This window comes from Chlorocebus sabaeus, chromosome 17 (assembly GCF_047675955.1).
Source record: "Chlorocebus sabaeus isolate Y175 chromosome 17, mChlSab1.0.hap1, whole genome shotgun sequence".
Lineage (NCBI taxonomy): Eukaryota > Metazoa > Chordata > Mammalia > Primates > Cercopithecidae > Chlorocebus > Chlorocebus sabaeus.
Window position 1 is genome coordinate 6,760,922 of NC_132920.1, and position 16,606 is coordinate 6,777,527.

At 45.5% G+C, this 16,606-nt stretch overlaps 1 long non-coding RNA gene across 1 annotated transcript; it reads left to right on the top strand.

The window, feature by feature from the left end:
* Positions 1–2,652: 2,652 nt before the first annotated feature.
* LOC140708816 (uncharacterized) lies at positions 2,653–9,077 on the top strand. Its single transcript, XR_012089021.1, has 3 exons — positions 2,653–2,788; positions 3,456–3,603; positions 8,650–9,077. It is a non-coding gene; the product is annotated as an uncharacterized lncRNA (long non-coding RNA).
* The last annotated feature ends 7,529 nt before the right edge of the window (positions 9,078–16,606 follow it).

The following is a 16,606-nucleotide window of genomic DNA, read 5'->3' on the forward strand; positions in this document are numbered from 1 at the left end:
GTGACAGAAAATCCTAAAAGGTAGTGACTTCACAGAGAAGTATATTTCTCCCTATGTAAGAGAAGTCTAGAGATAGGTAGTCCTGGACCACTATTGCAGTTCCAAATGATTCTCGAGAACTTAGCCTTTTCTTGCTCTTAGTTCTACCAAGGACAGCCTTTATCTATATGGTTTGAGATAGCTGCCCTCCCATTCAAGTTTGAGTAAGCAGAATGGAGGAAGTTGCAGAAGTACATGGCTTCTCTTTCGTAAGGGGGATTCTCAGAAACCTCACCAAATATATATATATATATATATATATATATATATATATTTTTTTTTTTTTTTTTTTTTTTTTTGAGACGGAGTCTCGCTCTGTTACCCGGGCTGGAGTGCAGTGGCCAGATCTCAGCTCACTGCAAGCTCCGCCTCCCGGGTTCACCCCATTCTCCTGCCTCAGCCTCCCGAGTAGCTGGGACTACAGGCGCCCACCACCTCGCCCGGCTAGTTTTTGTATTTTTTTAGTAGAGACGGGGTTTCACCGTGTTAGCCAGGATGGTCTCGATCTCCTGACCTCATGATCCGCCCATCTCGGCCTCCCAAAGTGCTGGGATTACAGGCTTGAGCCTATTTTTAAATGTATTTTCTTTTTTTAGAGACAAGATCTCACTGTTGTTTAGACTAGCGTGCAGTGGCGTGATCATAGATCATAGCTCACTGCAGCCTCAAACTCTTGGGTTCAAGCAATCCTCCTGCCTCAGCCTCCAGAGTATCTGGGACTACAGGAAAACCCCACCATGCCCAGCTTTGCTAAATGTTTTGTTTAGTCCAGGCATATTCCAAAATATTACATTTACATTTATGTTACAAAGTTACATGGTTCTATCTAGCTGCAAAGAATCCTGGGAAATGTTTTCGGTTGTGTGCCCAGCTGAAAGTCGGCATGTTACTATGTTGAAAGGAGAATGTTGAGGTAGGAACCTAGCTGTTTCTGCCTCAGCAACCACTGATGACTGCTAGGGCTGGGCCTTATACCAAGCTCCCTTGCACACCATTGAAGGTTTTTGTATCACATTCTCAAAGTGCAGCAGGACCTGAGAGAATTTCAAGTGAATATGAACGAGCACCTTAAAAAAATTTTAAGAGTCATACATTTCTTTTAATATGCAAGAAAAATACAGCAAACACGTAGTTTCACAGAGATTTTTGCTTAGGACTAGGCTAAGGTAGATCATGCCAGTTTAAGTTGAAAAGTTTTGAATTCCAGAAAAATATGAAGAAATAGTATAAATGACATGAGAAGATGACAAAAATTCTAAAGGTGACGTCAGCTGCCTGAGACGAGGGGAACACCAAGATTTGGTGTGGTTTCCCTCAGTTTGTAGAGGAAGAAACTGAGGCTCCAGGGGAGTGGCACAACTTGCCCCAGCTCACATGTAATTACGCAGGTAGGTTTGATAACATTGTTCTTGAACCGATGATTAATATCTAATATTGGTTGGGCATGGTGGCTTATGCCTGTAATCCTTGCACTTTGGGAGGCCGAGGTGGGAGGATCACTTGAGCCGAGGTGTTTGAGATCAGCCTAGGCAACACGGCGAAACCCTGTCTCTACAAAAAATACAAAAAATTAGCCAGGCATGGTGGAGTGTGCCTGTAATCCCAGCTACTTGGGAGGCTGAGGGGGGAGGACCACCTGAGCCCAGGAGGTGGAGGCTGCAGTGAGCCGAGAGATCACACCACTGCACTCCAGCCTGGGCAGAGCGAGACCCTGTCTCAAATATATGTAAATATAAATCCCTAATATTACATTTGAGAGTAACTATAATGCACTTTCCAGTACTCCTGGTAAAATCCTTTTTATACACAGTTATAATGCTTAGATATAATCTCTTTTCTCTACATACAAACATAATATTATAATTCATATAAATACAATTAAAGGCCCAAGTTAATAATTAATACTTTTGGACAGCTTATGGTATGTTTCCAGGAGACCCGATGTCTCTACAGACAATATCTAACAGTAGCTACCAGCTAACAAGAGACCTTTTGATGTCCTTCAGGGCTGGATTTCACAACACACAGTAGTGATATTTAGTAAGCATTTCCTAAAAATTAGAACAAATTCTAGGTAATGGAGGACAAACTGGTGAATCTCAGTATATTAGTAAGAGCCAGTGACATGGGTCTAAGGGGAACAATACGAATGTTAATGCCATAAATGAGAGGTTCTCATGTAACTCTATTTGGAAGTAGAGACTTAGGAACTTAGTATGCAAATTTGTGCCAAAATATATGTAAATTTATGCCAAAAAAGCCTCAACCCCTGGGGTAGGGGAATACACATATGTGCATATGTATATTTTCTTTTTTAACCAGACTGTAGTTCTGTTGTTTGTCATGGTTTCCTGCTCTGTGGCCTCACCAGCATGCCGTCCACAGAGAGCTAAAGCAGTTCAAACATCAGCAAGATCCAGTCACTGAAGCCACCGGCAGGGTCTGCGTGACCAGGAGACCACAGGCTGTTGGAGGCCTCAGAAACTCTGGACAAGGTCCCTGGCAGTGAAGCCTCTAAACTCAGAGATGAGTAACAAAGCAAGGTCGCAGAATCAATCAGCCGTGTCTGTGAGCTTCTTTAAATGCAGATGGATGCCTTCTATCTGTCCAGGTTGTCTGCAGGCCATTCTGTTGGGAGGAGAGAAACGGACGAGACAAGGTTCAAGGTTCCCTGGCCTCCAAGAGTGGCTGAAGCCTCCAGACAGACTCGTTCTTCACTGGGATAGCTATGCTACCAGGGCATCCCCCGGTGGGCAGAGGTGGGGGGTAAGGGTGGGACAGAGGAAGAGGCGAATATTTCTGTTTCTAGTTAACACTTTGTGTCTACTATATCATTATAGAAAAAACAATGCAGACTGAAAGCAGCCTAAACTAATTATGAGTGGGGAATTTGTAAAATGATATGATGCCTCTGAATAGTGCCCTGCTGGATTTCTCCATGTGACAAGTTATAAATAAAGCCCAAACCTAACCATAAAACTTGAAGAAAAAGTGGGGAGGAGAAAAGCTGCTGTTTGTCTCTAAAACCCACCCTTGTGCACATGCGACACAGATGAGTTCAGAGAGCCCCAACTCAACGTCGTCTCTTCACGATGCAAATCCGAAAATGGCTTCCAGATGGAATCCGAGATACGCAGCTTATCATTATCCTAGGGAGCAGGTCCACTTTTGACCACATTCAAATGAACCACTGATCCACAGCGTCTATGCATGGGCAAGTTTGGCTTTTTCAGTTTGCCTGGGACATTCTTAGACCTGCCACTGTGGTTCCTGGGCTCTCCCCTGGGTTCGTTGCTGAGATTACATTGACCAATATGGGACCAGGCAGTGTTTCAGGCAGGCCCGACAACCCCTAACCTTCCTCAGTCCCGTGGCAACATCCCTCCTGTTCACCTTCCTCATTTTATTTTTTCCAGGCTGGCCAAATGGGACAGGCAATGACGTCAAAGCAGGACGGGGTCTCCCACGTGTTAGGCTTCCTCCCTTCCTCTCCAAGCCTGAAACTGCAGTACGCTGTGTGTGGCGGGAGCCTTGGCTGTTAAGCAGAGCTGAAAATTTAAGAGGGTGAGTACTGGAAAGCATGTAAGTTAGGAATAGATTTGGCTGCAAGTGACAGAAAATCCAAAATGACAGTGGCCTAAACAATACAAGCATTTATCGACCTCTCAAATGAAACCACACTGGAGGTAGACAGTCCATGGGTCACAAGGAGGCTACACAAAATGTCAGGGACTCTTTCCAAGTTGTTTCTGCAATTTTCATAGCACAAGGCCTGCAGAGCTTGTCCAAGACAGCTGCTTAAATTCTATTTAATAGCATCGTGTCCATATTCCAGCCAATGAGTGCGGCAGATTGTTTTTAATAATGGTCTTCCAACGAATCATGCCTCCTTGTTCTAAACCCCTCTGCAATGTCAATGACACTGTCTATTCTTCCATCCAGATGTGGGGTCTAGTTCCTCACCCTTGAATCCAGGTTGGCCAGTAGAATTTGACAGAAATGGCGTTGTATAAATTACAGAGTCTAGTCCCTAAGCAATCTCGACGCTCCCTCTCTCTCTCTCGAAACCCTGAGGCTGCCATGTTATAATAAGGTGCATGTGGCTTTGGGAGGAGGAGACACTTCGCAGAGAAGAACTGAGGGGCCCCCGCTGGCAGACATGTGGATGAGGCCACCTTAGATCCAACAACAGCAGCTGGGGTATCAGGCAAGACTGGCATGAGAAACCTCCCAGGTTTCCCACCTACAGAATCACAAAAAGTAATAAACTGTAGTGATTTTAGCTACTAATTGTGGAAGTGATTTGGTACACAGCAACAGATAACTGAAAGCAAGCAACTAGCGGGAGAGGCAAAGAAAAGACAAAAAGCACTGTTTTTGAAGCAGCTCTCCATCTGGCTGTCATGTAACATAGCTGTTGACATCTTTGGGGCTACAATCAGCTGTGAGGGAAATGCAGTCTTTCTCCTTGGCAGCCTGGTGCCCAGTTACCACCAAGGGCATGGAGGATAAGAAAGAGCTGACGTTAGGTTATGCAGCTATCACTCAATGAGAGAGGGGGAGGATTAGGAAACAACAAATTCACAGCACTTTCCCATGACTAGTTAAGTTAGAAAGAGCTGTGGCCGGGCACAGTGGCTCACACCTGTAATTCCAGCATTTTGGGAGGCCAGGGCAGGTGGATCACCTGAGGTCAGGAGTTCAAGACCAGACTTGCCAACATAGTGAAACCCTGTCTCTACTAAAAATATAGAAATTAGCTGAGTGTGGTGGCATGCTTTTGTAATCCTAGCTACTTGGGAGGCTGAGGCAGGAGAATGGCTTAAACACGGAAGGCAGAGGTTGCAGTGAGCCAAGATCATACCACTGCACTCTAGCCTGGGCAACAGAGCAAAACTCCATCTCAAAAAAGAAAGAAGAAAAAAGAAAGAAAGAAAGAAAAAGAAAGAAAGAAAGAGAGAGAGAGAGAGAGAGGAAGGAAGGAAGGAAGGAAGGAAGGAAGGAAGGAAGGAAGGAAGGAAGGAAGGGAGGGAGGGAGGGAGGGAGGGAGGGAGGGAGGGAGGGAAGAAAGAAAGAGGGAGAGGAAGGAAGGAAGAAAGGAAGGAAGGAAGAAGGAAGGAAAGGAAAGGAAAGGAAAAGAAGAAAGAAAGGCAGGCAGGCAGCCTGGGCAACAGAGCAAAACTCTATCTCAAAAAAGAAAGAAAAGAAAAGAAAAGAAAGAAAGAAAGGAGAGAGAGAGAAAGAAAGAAAGAAGAAAGAAGAGAGAGAGAAAGAAAGAAGAAAGAAAGAAGAGAGAGAAAGAAAGAAGAAAGAAAGAAAGAAAGAAAGAAAGAAAGAAAGAAAGAAAGAAAGAAAGAAAGAAAGAAAGAAAGAAAGAAAGGAAGGAAGGAAGGAAGGAAGGAAGGAAGGAAGGAAGGAAGGAAGGAAGGAAAAAGAAGGAAGGAAGGAAGGAAGGGAAGGGAAGGAAGGAGGGAAGGAAGGAAAGAAAGAGCTGTAACCATCTTTTCCTTTAAAAAAAAAAAAAAAATAGAGACAAGGTCTCACTATGTTGCCTAGGCTATCCTTGAACTCTTGGCCTCAAGCAATCCTCCCACCCCAGCCTCACAAAATGCTGGGATTACAGGAATGAGCTACTGTGCCTGGCCTTTATCATGATTATATTATTATTATAGTTTTTTTTAATCTTTTTCTTCTTAAACTTGAATTCTCCCAGCTCAGAATAAGAGAAGGTAAATGAGAACACCTCCCAAAAATATGCTACACCTCTGAGACATAAAAGTAACTAAGATTTTCCAGCCTGAGGAAGGGAGGGTGGAGGAAAGATGTAACAGACCTGTGGAGGTCAAGGGCGCTGGTGATGGGACCAACCTCCTCAGTCTACAGTGAAATCATGAGGGCACTTAAGTTACTCATAAGGAAGCATCTCTGTACTGTAGTCTGGTAGACTCTGAAATGGGGTAACAAGTGATACTGTTGGAGTCCTTCTCTTGCTTGTTAAAACTCTGATGAACTCTCAGCTGTCTTTAAGGGTTTGGATTTCACTCACAGTGCACGAGAGAGTGAACCGGAGGAACTCTAGAGGTCTCTTCAAGTCCTTCACTTCCATGAAACAGAAAAGGCCTTTGGCTGTGTGTTTGTGCAGGACTCCCACATGCCTGGCACACTCCTGGGCCCTCTGGGGAAATAGGAAAGAAGGATATGACAAAGTATCTGCCCTCCATGGGTGAGGCTCTCTCCTTTATTAAGAAATGCCAGCCAAGACCAGGCACGGTGGCTCATGCCTGTAATCCCAGCACTCAGGGAGGTCAAGGCACAAGGATAGCTTGAGGCTGGCCTGGACAACATAGTGAGTCCTCATCTCTTAAAAAAAAAAAAAAAAAAAAAAAAAAAATCTCCAAGGATATATGTAAATTTTAAGAACTTTTTTTATCTTAAAAAGGGAAAATGAGAAAAAGGAAAAAAAAGAAATGCCTTCCCTCTTCATGATTCCTCTTTAATAATCTTCCAACTCACTGGGCACCCCCTAACTTTGGGTTCTTGAAGACTTTCCAGGAGGCACAGCTTGGTTAGTCTTAAGAGCATCACCTCGCAGCTTCTCATCTTCCACATGCACGCTTTCTTAAAGCGGTTGGACTGAGAAGGTCCTTCACGATAGCCCGTCTCCCGCTTTAGACAAGAGAGGCCCCCTTTCTGCTCTCCCGTGTCTGACTCCAATTCATCATCCCATGATGGGAAAACCCCAGGGCAGCAAACAAAAGGGAAGCCCTCTTTGATGATAACAGCCCCACCAACTCAGAGTGTTCTGGAGATTTCCCTGGCATTATATATTTGCTTATTTATTTGTTAAAGGAACACCCATTATTAAAACTGTATATTTGGCTCGTGTTGGGAATCATCGAAATTCAGTTATATGGTAGAGGGAAGTGAAAAACAGCTTTTCATCCACAAAGTCACCTCCTATTCTTCCTAACTTTGTGTGTGTGTGTGTGTGCGTGAGTGTGTGTGTGTGTGTGTGAGATAGAGATACAGAAAGGAAGGGAGGAAGAAAGAAAAATGATCACTCACTAGGGTTAGTATTATGACAGCAAATTAAGGGAAACATTTGTAAGAATTATTGAATGCTAAAAAAGACTCTTTCCTCACTTTTTAAAACATAAAACATTATTTTCAGCTCTTCTACGTCCCTAGGCGGTGTCGTTAGCTGCAAAGAAAAGCACATTCAAACAGTTAAAGCCTGATATTTACTAATGCTGGTCATTTTTACCATAACTCAAACTTTTTCACAACTTCTAAAATGTTCAGCATACATTAGCTAAAGCCCCAGATTAAAGATTCATGTGATTTCTTGAAAAAATGCTCATTATCACCGGTAATGAGAGAAATGCAAATCAAAACCACAGTGAGATTTCATCTCATACCAGTTAGAATGGCAATCATTAAAAAGTCAGGAAATAACAGATGCTGGAGAGGATGTGGAGAAAAAGGAACACTTTTACACTGTTGGTGGCAGTGTGTAAATTAGTTCAACCATTGTGGAAGACAGTGTGGTGATTCCTCAAGGATCTAGAACTAGAAATACCATTTGACCCAGCCATCCCATTACTGGGTATATACCCAAAGGATTATAAATCATGCTACTATAAAGACACATGCACACGTATGTTTATTGTGGCACTATTCACAATAGCAAAGACTTGGAACCATCCCAAATGTCCATCAATGATGACTGGATTAAGAAAATGTGGCATGTATACACCACAGAATACTATGCAGCCATAAAAAAGGATAAGTTCACGTCCTTTGCAGGGACATGGATGAAGCTGGAAACCATCATTCTCAGCAAACTATAGCAAGGACAAAAAACCAAACACTGCATGTTCTCACTCACGGGTGGGAATAGAACAATGAGAACACTTGGACACAGAGAGACAGGACACACTGGGGCCTGTCGGGGGGTGGGGGCTGGGGGAGGGATACCGTTAGGAGATATACCTAATGTAAATGATGAGTTAATGGGTGCAGCAAACCAACATGGCACACATGTATACCTATGTAACAAACCTGCACATTGTGCACATGTACCCTAGAACTTAAAGTATAATAATAAAAAAAATTCATGTGACTTCTTTCAGATTTGATATATTTTTGAATAAGATAATTATCAAATTATAACATTAAAACCTTATTCTGAGGTGGCCAGATCATTCGAGGTCAGGAGTTCGAGACCAGCCTAACCAACATGGTGAAACCCCAACTCTACTAAAAATACAACATAATTAGCTGGACGTGGTGGTGCATGTCTGTAGTCCCAGCTACTCAGGAGGCTAAGGCAGGAAAATCGCTTGAACCCAGGAGGTGGAGGTTGCAGTGAGCCGAGATCACACCACTGCACTCCAGCCTGGGCGACAGAGTGAGACTCCATCTCAAACAAACAAAAAAAAAACTTATTCCACTTAGAGTTACCCTTTATCTTACTTTGTTCTCTGAGGTCACTGATATCTTTCCAGTCTTTCTGAAAATACAAGCAAATACGGATACAGATGATATTTTCTTACACAAAATATAACCAACCATATGTACTCAACGCTTTTTGCTTCTGTCTCTTTACAGCATTTTCTGGAAAGCTTGCCGGGTCTGTGCACAGTCAGCAGCCCTGCTCCTTTGCCCTGCTGTATAGTATTCAAGTGGGGATGTTCACAGATTACCCAGTCCTCTAAAGATGACACCTGGGTTGCCTCTGGGCTTCTGCTCCTACAAGCGATGCTGCCATGAATAACTGCTCACGTACATCCTTCCATACGTGTGCAGACGCCTCTGGAGGATCAGTTCCCAGAAGCGCCACCCCACCTTTTATTGCTGGCAAACTCTTAATCACCCACTGACAACCACGGCTCAGAGAGTCAGACATGAGAAGAGGCATGTCCAGAGAGGCACAGGAAATGCAGCTGCATCTGCCGTCTTTACTCTACCGTGAGCTTCTTAGGAGTCTGGACCCCTTCTTACCCAACTTTGTATCCCCATGAATAACTTAATAAATAAACAAATGAACAGATGGTATTCAAACTTAGACTTCTTAAGAAACTCAGAAAGACAACCTCTAAGCAGAGAAGGGTACTCTTCCTCTAGGTACTGATTACTGCTTACTGCTATGAAATTTATGTTTCTATACAATCTAAGAAATCATAACCAGAACAGGGAAGTTATTCAGAACACAGAGCAAACCCCAGCGGTCCATTCTTCTAGACACAGTTCATTCCTCAACCCCATGCCTTACGGCAGATTGTCTTAAGAAAATAACTTGGCTGCTTGTGCATGAACTGCATTCTGACTACTCGTACATGGTTTTTTTGTGTGTTCTGGGACGTTAATGCAAGTCATCAAATGAAAACGAAATAAGGGAAAACATATTTGGTAAAACCCTACGGTTTTGTAGAGGCAGAGTATGAGGAAACGAAAGTGTAAATGGTTTGCCAAGGGGCGCGGTGACTCACGCCTGTAATCCCAGCACTTTGGAAGGTCGAGGTGGGTGGATCACTTGAGGTCAGGAGTTCGAGATCAGCCTGGCCAACATGGTGAAACCTCGTCTCGACTAAAAATACAAAAATTAGCTGGGCACGGTGACGGGCGCCCGTAATCCCAACAACTGAGAAGGCTGAGGTAGGAGAATCGCTTGAACCCAGGAAGCAGAGGTTGCAGTGAGCCAAGATCGTGCCACTGCACTCCAGCCTGGGCAATAGAGTGAAAGTCTGTCTGAAGAAAAAGAAAGTATCGATGGTGCCTACATGATGATTGTAGCTAACATGTATCAAATCTTTACTATGTATAGACCACTGGTCTATGTCTTTAAATAAATTTATTCTCTCATTTAATCTGGTTCTCAAAAAAAAAACAAAAAAAAACAAAAAACAAAAAACCCAGACAAACAAAAACTACACAGTTGTTACTATTATTATTCCCAGTTTCTCAGTTTGGAAACCGAAGCACAGAAATGTTAAGAAACGTGTCCAAAGACACACAGCACTTAGTAAGTAGTAGAGCTGGGATTTGAAGCCAAGCGATGCTGTTTCTTCTCGTGTGTGTGTGTGTGTGTGTGTGTGTATTTACTTTCCATGGTATATTAGATAGAAATGGGTTCATTTGTAAGTTTCAGAAAACTCAAAATAACTATAGTTTGTCAGAAATGCAAGTTTGTGGCCCGGCATGGTGGCTCACGCTTGTAATCCCAGCACTTTGGGAGGCCAAGGCGGGCAGATCACAAGGTCAGAAGTTCGAGACCAGCCTGGCCAACACAATGAAACCGCGTCTCTACTAAAAATACAAAAATTAGTTGGACATTGTGGCGGGTGCCTGTAGTCCTAGCTACTGGGGAGGCTGAGGCAGGAGAATCGCTTGAGCCCAGGAGGCAGAGGTTGCAGTGAGCCGAGATCATGCCACTGCACTCCAGCCTGGGTGACAGAGTGAGACTCCATCTCAAAAAAAAAAAAAAAAAAAAAAAAAAAAAAGTAAGTTTATATAGCTTTCACATAAATAAATAGTAAAGGTCAGCCGTCCAGGGCTGCAGTACTGGCCAAGATCATCAGGAACCCAGGCTTCTTATCAACACAGAGCTTCTACCTCATGGCCCAAAGTGGCTGCTGAGCTCCAGCTACCACATCCACATTCTAGCCTGCAGCAATTAGGAAAGAGACATAAGGACACACCCGCTTTCTTTGATACTACTTCCCAGAAGTTGAACATGATACTTCTACTTTTAGTCCATTAGCCGTAGCTTTCCCCTTGACCACGCCTAGTTCCAAGCGAGACCGAGGAAAGAAGCCCTTGCTCCTGAAAAGCATTCTAAAAATGTGGGTTATCATTACTGAGGAAGCAGTGAAGAATGGATATTAAGGAGTAACTAGCACAGTCGGCCACACAGTGATAGAGGAGATGCATTCATGGAACCTCAGTGTGAAAAGGCATTTTGAAGAACTCTAGTCAAAGTTCTTATCTGATGCTTAGGTCAATTCCACAGCATTCCTCCCTACCGATGGTCCTCCCCTCCCTACTAAAAAGAGAGAGAGGCTTGAAGCAACCCATCTGATGTCTGGACAGTGCTTCCATCAGTTGAGCTGATCTCCAGTTGGTCTTATTTCAGCCCCTTGAGGCCATTCACATTAACTGTCAAACCTAAGTTCTCTCAGACCTAATAATTCAGAACTAATAATATTTGGAGACAGTTATCAAGTCCCACCCCCAGACTCTTCTTCTCCAAACTGACCACCCACTGTGCTCTCAAATACCCCTCCTTGTCATCCTCCCAGTGTGCTCACAGTTCCCTGGAGGTGTCCTACCTGGAACCCTGGGAGTGGCTTTACACAATCAGAGGCAGCTTACAGCTCTCAGATATGACTCATCTATTCATCTACATCTACAGTGGCTTCTCAGGGAGCTTTGAGACTTTTGACAGTTGCTTCACACTTTTAACTCCAGTGTTTGACACCTACCAAAGCTACAAATCCCCCCAGTGGCCGTTTTTACTGATGATTTGGGGCTCCGATGCAGAGGCTGACATCTCCCTATCTTACCTTCTCCAGTTAATGGGGCCTCTTTATAGATTCAAACCTATCAAGATAGCTGTAAATCCTGAGTCCATCCATCAACAAACCCTCTGTTCCTCCTACCTCCATCTGCAAGTTTGGTAATAACCCCATGACTTCCTCCAGCAGAAGCTTGTGAAGGACAGGGTCAACCCCGAAATCCTCCCTCCGGGTGAAATTGATTCATTAAGCAGCCGCTCTGTGGCAACAGTGAAAACTGGTTTCGATGTATGTTGCTGCCCTAGTGACATCCAAGCAAGCAGCTAAGAACCCCGAGGCCTTAGCTGTTGGCAGCATCTTCTACCAGAGCTTTCCTTCCACAGGGAGAAGATTCTCAGAGCCCTTAGGAGCCAGGATCTGGCAGTTGGGAGATAGCAGTCATTCATGCATTTATTCATTCTTTCATTCATTCATTGTTCATTTGTTAAACATATATTGAGGTCTTCTACAAGCTAGATGTGTTATGTCCTGAGAATAAAGGCAAATAAGACATAATGGTTCCCCTCAAGGGGCTTGTCTGTCTGACAGAGAGTACAACTGCAGACAAAAGGACTCTGTGGCAAGCTCCAGACAGGTTATGTCACTCTTCTGCCCAATACCCTACAATGGCTCCCACGTTCCTCAGAGTAAAGGTCAAAGTCCTTCCCATAGGACTATAGGACCTGGCTACCCCACAGCATTTGTCCATCCTCCTGCTCTTTTCCTCCTTTTTCCCTCTCTAGCCACACTGGCCTCATTTCTCCTGCCTTCAGGACTTCGTACCATACCTTTAGATGCCATAACATACCCTACCTCTAGAAGCTCTTCCCCAAATAGTTAGATGGCTCATTCCCTCCCATCCTGCAAGTCTTCCCCCAGAAGATGTCTTCTCAGGGAGGCCTTGTCTAGCCACCCCATCTAAAATGTCAGTGCCCCCAGTATTTCACATCCTCTTCCTGATTTATTTCTTCTTCTCAAGACATCTTCTTCTCTAATATTCTCTATTCTACTTCCCAATCTTGCTTCATTTCTATCTCTGCCCACCAGCGTGCAAGCCTCTGAGAGCAGCAGGGAGCTTTGGATTATTTTGGTTTTGTTTTGTTTTGTTGTATTTAGAGCAATTAGTGACTAATACAATATAGAAAAGAGGGAGGAAGAGAGGAAGGAAGGAAAGAAGGAAGGAAGCAAATGAATTTTTCAATATCACCCGATATGTCCTGTAATGGAAGAAGAATCCATCACCTTGGAAGCACACAGAAAAGCCGCCTAGCCCAGCTTTAGGAAGTCAAGAGGCTTTCCTGAGAGAAATGAGAATGAGTCCGAGTTGGCCAGGTGAGGAGCAGACAGAAAGGGAATTCCAGGACAAGGAAGCAGTGCACAACAATGGCTACACCCGCAGGGAGACCGAGGTGCCATGGGAACTCGGTGCCTGGAAGCTGCATACAGCTGAACGTGGCACAGTGGCGAAAGGAGGGCTGGGGCTGAGTGGAAGAATCCTGCAGACCATGAGAAGGTGTTTGGAATCCATCAAGAGAGCAGAAGGACGCAGTAGAGCAAGCAGCCAAGCATCATCACCAGATTTTCCCTTTACAAAGGGCAGAGTGAGAAAAAATGGATGGGAGGAGAACAAGACTGGAGACATAGACATCAGTTAGAAAGATGCTTCACTCACTCCACCAAAAGAGGCTAACGGATGAATTAGGGCAGGAGTCAGCAAATATTTTCTGTAAAGGCCCGGGTAACAAATGTCTGGGGCATGTTCGGCTCTGTCTTTTTAGCAAGAAAGAAGCCATGGGCCGGAGCAGTGGCGTAGGCCTGTAATCCCAGCAATTTGGGAGGCTGAGGTGAGAGGATCACTTGAGCCCAGGAGTTCGAGACCAACCTGGGCAACAGAGCAAGATCTCATCTCTACAAAAAAATTAAAAACTAGCCAGGTGTGATAGTGCGTGCCTGTAGTCCCGGCTACTCAGGAGGCTGAGGTGGGAGGACAGCTTGAGCCCAGGAGTTGGAGGCTGCAGTGAGCTGTGGTTGTACCACTATACTCCAGCCTGGGCAGCAGAGTGAGACCCTGTCTCGAAAAGAAAAGAAAACAATAAAGAAATCAGCCGTGGCCTGGGCACTGTGGCTCATGCCTGTAATCCTCACACTTTGGGAGGCTGCGGCAGGTGGGTCACTTGAGCCCAGGAGTTTGAGACCAGCTTGGGAAACATGGTGAGACATCATCTCTATAAAAAATACAAAAAAAAAAAAAAAAAAAAAAGCCAGGCATGGTGGCGCATGCCTGTAGTCCCACCTACTCAGGAAGCTGAAGTGGGAGGATGGCATGAGACCCGAGAGATTGAGGCTACAGTGAGCCGAGATCACACCACCGCATTCCAGCCTGGGTGAAACAGTGAGAGCCCATCTCAAAAAAGAAATCAGCCATGGATGGTATACAAATGAAAGAACATAGCCGTGTTCCAATAAAACTTTATTTACAAACCAGTCAGCAGACAGATCAGGCCTAAAAGCCATAGTTTACTGACTCCTCAGTTAAGGGGTCATAGAGAGAAATCAATGTATTAAAAGGATGTTTAAGAGCTACGACTAGTAGAACTTGGTGATTGATTGGCTTTGCGAAGCAGTCAGGGAGGTATCAGAGACTGAAACAATCAGCACCCATGCCCGTGAGTAGAGGCTGACCGTGAGTCACTCGGAGAATCTCTGTCTTCCTATTGGCAAGAAATCAGTGAAAAGCTGTGCAACCTTTTTAGTGTGATGTTAAAAAAAATTATTCTATATGTGGGACAAAATTGTCACAATGCGTAAGAGGATGCATAATAAAATCTCAATTTTCTTCTCCCTTGATCCCGCTTCCCCGTTCCCCTGCTTGCCACCGTGCCACATTCAACCTCATGCAGCCTCCAAGGGCACCAAGTTTCCATGGCACCCACATCTCCTCCAGGCGCAGGATTGCCTTTCTCTCTGCCCCTTACCTGGCCGACTCTGACTCGTGTGTTCCAGGGAAGAATGGCCTAAATTGCCATGAGGGAGAGAAAAGGATCCCCCCGAAGCCCTTCGGCCCAGGTGGGTCTAGGGCCTGCCTTGAATTATAGGGATCACACCCCTCTAGGCCTGAGAACCGCTGAGCGGCACTATTAGTGTTTGACTGCCCGGAAATGTCTCCCTCCTCCACCCTCCTTCTGCCAGGTCTTCTACAAGGTGCCCTGTGCCTTTCCTTTCACCTGACTCCTCCCCAAGTGAGAGAAGCTGGGAGCAGGAGGTTCCTTGAGCCCCACTGAGAATCAGAAAATATCAGGGTATGCGTGTGTGCTGGTGGCGGCAGTTGCCAAACTATGCCTGGAGGTGACAGCAGTGAGGCCAAGACCCGGGGGCTGATCTCTGGTCTTCACAGGGAGGGAGAAGTGGCAAATTCTCTAACAGCGTGCATCAGGCCGTGAGGTTACAAATAATAATAACATACATTCTAAAATAAATAGGCCAGGCATGGTGGCTCACACTTGTAATCCCAGCACTTTGGGAGCCTGAGGCAGGAGCATCACGTGAGCCCAGGAGTTCATGACCAGCCTGGGTAACAGAGCGAGACCCCATCTTTAAAATAACATTAAATTAAGTTAGTAAAACAGAATAAAATCAATTCAAAAAATAAAAATAAAATGAAAAATGAAATGAAATGCCAAGTGGCCAGCGGTGGGCCTCAGTGTGTGGGGCAGGCAGGAGAGTGGTGGGAAGAGGGACTGCTCCTTCTGAGCCGTCTCCAGAAGTGGCTCCTTGTCAACAATTGTAAAGGTCACATGCTGACGTGACAGTTGCTGAGGCTGTGATGCAAACGCACGCAGGATGCATTGTGCAAGCAGACCCTGGAGACCCGCAGGCTCCTGGGCAGAGGGCTGCCTTCTGTGTGGGCTTGCCCCTCGCCACACCTGGCCAGGAGCCTCCCCCAGCCCCGTGACCCTTGTGTCAGAGCCTGGCCGGATGACAGACAGCATGGCGTGCAGGCGAGACCCACTGAACTGGCAGCTGAGGACAGGTCCAGGCCCAGCGGCTGGGGGCCTTCTCAGGGTAGGTACCACAACAGCTATCCAAGGACTCAGGACTTTTGTCCCACAGCCAGACTTCGTGATTGCAAGAAGGAGCCCAGCCTCGGATGACCTTTCCCCGTGCCAAGGCACTAGGAGAGCACAGACCTCCCCACACAAACAGTAAGTCAGCGTGCGGTTAAAAATGTAAATGTGCACTAGAGAGTTTAAAATATATCAACTGAAGGAGTAAAACCAAACTGTCTGCTTGTCTTGGATTCATTTTGTGCTGTACAAGGCTCAAAAGGAACCCAGATTCTGGCTGAAGAGGCCGTTTATGGGAGGCCCCGCCTTGACGGCGACAGGTTGAGACCTATTGCAAACCCGTGGTGGCCTCACCCACCAATTTCCTCTGCGGCTTCTTCCCCCTCCATGCTCCAGGCTGGCCAGCTAGCAGGCCGGGGGCTACTTCATGTGTACACTAGCTCCAGGCGTGACAGCCAGATGCTTCCTGCACACCAGTCCTGCTCCCAGGCTGCATCCCAGAAGCCGATCCAGGCAGGCAGGGTTTCTTCCCAACATCTTGGGAAACAGAACATACACATTACCCCCAGCCCATACACAGTACCTAGAACACTCTGGCTTCAATGCCACGCCCATCTCTGTCTGTGTCCACACTGCTTGGGGTTGATTGATAAGGCCCCAAATGCATTCCCACCAAGAGCTCGTTTTGCAGACTTATCATATCACACCACGCCAGGGGCATGTGCACATTTTAGAACATAGTATCCTAGAGGTGACAGTGCCCTACCCCAGTGTTCTTTCTTTGTTTATTTGTTCAAACTCCATGTGCATCCCATTGGCTTTCAGTAACACACAAGAGCTCAGGCAACAAGAAGAGAACTGTACCCGGATGATGAACTGGGACATCCACCCCCATCTTCCCCTCCTCTACCCCAGGCCGTGTGCTTCCCAGTCATGCAGGGGAGCTTC